Source organism: Lactuca serriola, chromosome 5, assembly GCF_051521515.1.
Source record: "Lactuca serriola cultivar US96UC23 chromosome 5, Lser_US96UC23_V15, whole genome shotgun sequence".
Classification (NCBI taxonomy): Eukaryota; Viridiplantae; Streptophyta; class Magnoliopsida; order Asterales; family Asteraceae; genus Lactuca; species Lactuca serriola.
This window is the reverse complement of record NC_136412.1, coordinates 330,240,806-330,246,805: the sequence shown is the minus strand read 5'-3', so window position 1 is coordinate 330,246,805 and position 6,000 is coordinate 330,240,806.

The following is a 6,000-nucleotide window of genomic DNA, read 5'->3' as shown; positions in this document are numbered from 1 at the left end:
TGTTATTTCAACAACACCGCCAAGACATCATTTCCTATGGCTTCACCTTTGTTTTCATGTACATTAGAGATTTCCATGATGTTAATTTCATGGCATAGAGCCTTGAGTTGGTTGGTAAGTTGGTTCGACGTCAAGCAGCAATGATCTTGCAACCATCTTTGGCTAAGTCGATACATAACTCCCTACCAATACCTAAGGATGCACCGGTAACAATCATAATCTTGCATCAAAGGTCTAGCCATGGTTCAGACACGCTTGTTGCAATTTGTGTAGAAACCGTCGTTGATCTTTAAACTTTGATAACTTGTTTCCCAGTTTTAAATGAACTAATAACAAAAACAGGAAACTACAGATTTTATAAGCTAGCTAGCCATTGCTAATGTACATGTTTAGTCCAAAACTTTCATGTGGTTGTATATTTTCAAATGAAAAGTTAACTTTATATCCTTTTGATCATGAATTTAATAATAAGTGTGAATTGTTGGGTAAATCTTAATATCCAATCATGTATACTGCAGAATAAATCTTGGTCGTTTGATTTCCTGATTTTTAAATGTCGTACAACTGCAAATTAAATGGTTTGTTGTTTACAGGCATGTTGTTACCACCATTGTCATGGCCCTATTCGCCATTGATTAGTTAAATGACTTGAATGGCCTTTGGCAATGTGAAAATTTTGGAATCATGTCTACAGAAGTTTTCTGAAATCAATAGGTTGTAATGATGATATGGGGCAAATATGTAATTCTGACAACAAAGTTTTGGCAAGAAACAAAAATTTTCATCTTTTCATTTGATTTTGGAAGTAAAGTAGTATGGTTTCATAGGAACAAAATATATATTCTTTTTTCATTAACAATAAATACTAGAGAGTTGATGATTACTTACTATAATATGTTGTTTCATGTCAAGCTGCATACATGACTCCTGTTTCTTCAAATGTTGTCAACTTACAAAATCCCAAAGAAATTCATAATTTGGTTACCCCTAACCCTACACTCCCTCTTGTAGCAGCCAAAATTACCAGTAAGCCCTTCATCAATAAACAGGATAACACTGTTGCATCACAATACTTAATTAGCTTCATTTTCTTTATCTTTATGAATTGTTACTTTACATAACAATATTTAATTAGCTTCATTTTCTTTCATTTTAGGCAACGAGTCTGTTGATTAAAACAAAGAGTTGAAATATGTTACATATGTAAATGGAGGTATCCATAAAATCTTATCATCTGTGTTCAGTGCTCAAGTGAAAAATTACCGTTTTAACCCTCCATTTATTTTGTTTATGCAGTGGTGGTTATCTATGGAAGGACTCAAAGCCTCGTTGAGAGATTTGAAAAGAGAGAGAGAAGTTGAACACTGATTAATCACAATTGCCCAGGTATTAACCAACACATATACACCTACCCTAATAGTGAACCCCGATACCCGAGACTAAAACACCCCACCCTCTGAACCTGAAACCAAAACATTCACCATGTCCGGAAAAAGACCTGATGTGACTAAAATACCCACAAAGGCCTTTGCATCTAAAACCTTCACCATCCCTGAAAAAAGACTCGATGTGACCCAAATGCCCATAAAGACACTTGAAGTTGTAACCTTCACCATGCCTGAAAAGATACCGATGTGACCAAAATACCCATAAAGGCACCTGAAGCTAAAACCTATACCATGTCTGTTGTGACTAAAATTCCCCTAAAGGAACCTGAAGCTGAAACCTTTACCATTCCTGATGTGACTAAAATGCCCCTAAAGGCATCTGAAGCTGAAACCTTTAACATGACCGATGTGACTAAAATGCCCCTAAAGGCACCTGAAGCTGAAACCTTTATCAGACCGGAAAAGATACTTGATGTTTTTTCAAAAAGATTTTCTTATTTCCTATTAATTTATTCAGGTTTCAGCACTATTAGTTATTTATGAATGCAACAATGAAGGATCTAGTTTAGTATTGTGGGAAATAGTTGAAGCATTATGTAGACATGTGTCAGATGATTCTCCTATGGTCAGGCATATATGTCTAAGCGTACTTGTCCAATTCATACATCTTACAATTCTTATTTACATTTATTAAATTTATTAAATTATAAAATTACTTTTTTCTTGAAGTCTAAATTTTTATAAATGTAACAGATTCTTGAGTCATCACCAAATGGCGTGGAGCATGTTCTACTTTGTTTGTGTGTGCGTCTTTGCAATCTTCAAGTGAAGTCTTAAATATAAAAGTAGTACAAATAAACTAAATATCTGATATCAGTCTTTTCAAAAGAATGAACTTATAATAATCTATTTGAACTGGTTCAGAGAGCTTGTGGTCATAATCTCTATGTCCGGTTCATATCTCCCAACTCAGTATGTCTACTTGTCTTTATGAATAGCAATGCTTCATGATTTATTTATTTACTTATTTATTTATTTATTTTAGAACAGTTAGCAATGCTTCATTTACATTTCAGTGTCTTGATCAAAATTAATGTGTTCTTCCATGATCAACATGCAGTAGACAAGAGTCGTGAAAATAACTTGACCCACAAGCTTGTATAGGTTGTGTTTGGTTCTTTTTAAAAGGTATGATAACTAGTCCCTAAAACATCATTATTATTACTTCATGGCTTGTAGAGGGCGTGTTTGGTTCTTTTCATTTGTTGTATTTTTAGATTTTAAGGTTTTTTATTGTGTGATTAATATTTTTTTTTGTTTCAACTAATGCTTCAAGCCCTTACTTGCCATCCACGCCCGGTGGACAATCGCCCATGACACCAAGTTCAACACTTTTTACTTGGGGTACCACTTGGCAAACCAATGACATAAAGGATTTTTTTACATGATATGAAGAAGGTTTCCCTTAATAGCAATGTAGTATCATGTTATATATTTAAGGAAAACCCCTTAATAACAATGTACTATCTGATCACCTTAATATCAGTGTATTACAACTTTTTGATAACTTGATTGACATGACATTGGATGAAATTGATTGTTTTGGTATAAATTTATTTCCATATGTTGTATTATGTGTAAATGAATACCGTAAAGGCACGTCATAAATGGATGCTGAATTTTATGACATCTAAATGTGTGTCATCTTCATTTATGACAAGGGCTTTAATGATATGCAATACGTGTCGTAAATGCACGTCGTAATTTGTGTGTCGTCTTCCTTTATGACAGGGCCGTCCTTGACACACAATGTGTGTCGTAAATATGCGTCGTAAGTTTATGACACACAAAAGCGTTTCGACTTCCTTTATGAGAGAGCCTTCATTGACATACATTTGCGTGTCATCTGTGGTTTTTACAACTCGCAATGCGTTTCATTAAAGGGTATTTTGTAGTGGTGTAAACTACTATGTTTGAGACATGTAGTTGTATATTACTATTGGAGTTAATGAGTAAGAATTACTGAAAGGAAGAGAGATAAAGATAGAGATACAGAGAGAGAGAGAGAGAGAGAGAAAGAGAGATGAATAGATAGATAGAAAGAGAAAGAGGAAGAGAGATATAGATACATAGAAGAGAGATAGAGGTAAAAATACGGGAAGAGGTAAATAGATAGAGGTGTAGAAAGAAATAGTGTATGAATAATGAGAGAGAGAGAGAGAGAGAGTAAGTAAGTAAGTAAGTAAGTATATAAAGATAGAAAGAAAATAGAGTATTAGTACAGAGATAAAGAGATATAGAGCATGAACATAGAGATAGTGAAAGATAGTATGTGTAGAGAGGGAGAGTGAAAGAGAGAGAGGGGGGAGGGAGAGAGAGAGAGAGAGAGAGTAGAAAAAGAAAATGAGAATAAGTATAGAAAATGTAAAGAATGACAAAAAGAATGAGTATCTTGTGAAAGTTTAATGACAGATTGAGTAGTTGTAAATCCATTAGTATTGTATTTAGAGAAAATGGTTGAGTTACGATTATTATGTGGATTGAAATAATGATTACTCACTAAGTTCTTTGTAGCTTATCATTTTTGTGATATGTGTTTTGCAGGTAAATTTATATAAGCAAAGAAAGAAGAAAAAATATTGTAATATCCGATTCAGATGATTGAATTTTTTTTTTTTTGAATCGTTCATATTGATAACTATTTGTATTGGCATGTTAATATAAACGTACACCAATGTATTTTATTAAATAAAAAGTGAAATTTTTTGGGTATACCTTGTGTAAAAAAAGTCAAGTGTTACATTTTTGTACAAAAAATAAATAAATGAGTGACCTTTTAAAATAAACATGACAAGCTCGTTAGGCTAACTGGAAAAGAAGTGACACAGATATTGTTTGGCGTTGAGGATTTGAACAATTGAAAATCGAGATAGAATAATAGAAAATAAATGTGATGTTTCAGTTTTCAGCATCAAACTAATGTGTCACATGTGTTTCGTCTTCAAGAATCAAGATCGCTCACTGTGATGTGACATATCGGACAATTAATAATGGACTAATTGAGATTTGAGATGTATTAAATTTGGATTAATTTTGAAGAATATGAACCCTTTAGAATTAAATCCATTAAAACTTAGCTTAACAAAATGAGAAATTAAATATCCAATAAACTTGCAAAACTCACATTACATACAATTTGCATAAAACACGTGTAAAGTATCATTTTTACGCGCAATTCATTTTTTTAGTAAATCATATGAAATCACACTTCTTTATATAGAATATAATTCCAAACAACCTTCGGTTTCGAACTTGTATTGTCAATTTGTCATTACACAAATCACCAAATATAACCATATAAGTCCAAAATATTTTAAATTACACTAGTAGAATGCAAACTCACGATATCCCTATATTCTTGTAGAAACCTTAAATTGGTCTTTTTAGACTTGTAATTTTCTATATCATATAAATGCTTTTTCTCAAAAAACATATGTTTTAAATGTTATCTATCACACTTAACCGAGCACTATAATCCAATCATTTAAAAGAGTTCCTACATATTAAATACATTCTATGCGTCATAAAGATATCAATTTAATGTCATTTATATGTTTTTTCCTTAGTCATACACCATTATTTATCATCCATTAACGGTAGTGCATGAGATCATTTAGTGTGGACTTATATTTTTCTTATGTTAGATGTCCTTAACAGAAGCACTGTTCATATTTTCAAATAAAAAATTGATTGTCTATAATTTTTAGGAATTAATTCGTACATAATATATTTTTTTCATATATAACAATTAATGTTTTATAAATTTATACAATATAACATTTTAATGCATAAATTATTATGTGTAGAGAAAACTATTATGTACCTATAGCTATCATAATTCTAAATCAAAATGTTTTATTGTACTTTTATAAGACTTGGATATTATTGTAATTTAAGCAGCAATCAAAAAAGTGGTTTAAAAACAAAACCAAATTATAACACAAACCATCAAACTTAAACTTAGCTGTAGATGAAATTCATCAATATAGTCGTGATAGAATCAATATAGTCGTGATAGATAAGGCATCATACCATATTAACATTTATAATTGTTTGTAACTACTTTTAATCTTAATCATTGTTTTCTTTTGTTAAACTTATTAAAATCATTATTCTATAATTTGTTTAAATAATTTAGTTTATTTAAAATTCATTCTTAAAAATTCTTTAAACATCATACAAGCGTTTTTTTTTGAAGTAGAAAGCGTCAAATTTATTAGACGGTGGCAATAACGTCTGCATGTTCACAACCCCGTTTATCCAATAAAATATAGCCATGTCAGCAAATAGAAAGATGCAAGTGGACCCCACTATCGACCCTAAAACATTCTCACTAGTTTTCTGACTCTGTCTCTTAATTAAATAAAATTCATTAAAAAAGTTAAAAATAACAAATAAAATATATTACGCTGAATATTATTTTATTAAACTACAAAAGAAATTTTATGTCGAATAAAAATCAATTTTTATAATTTATAAACTTTCAAATTTGTAACTAATTCTATGGTAAAAAAAAAGTCAAATATTTAATGAGTGGAGTTATTAATGGCAA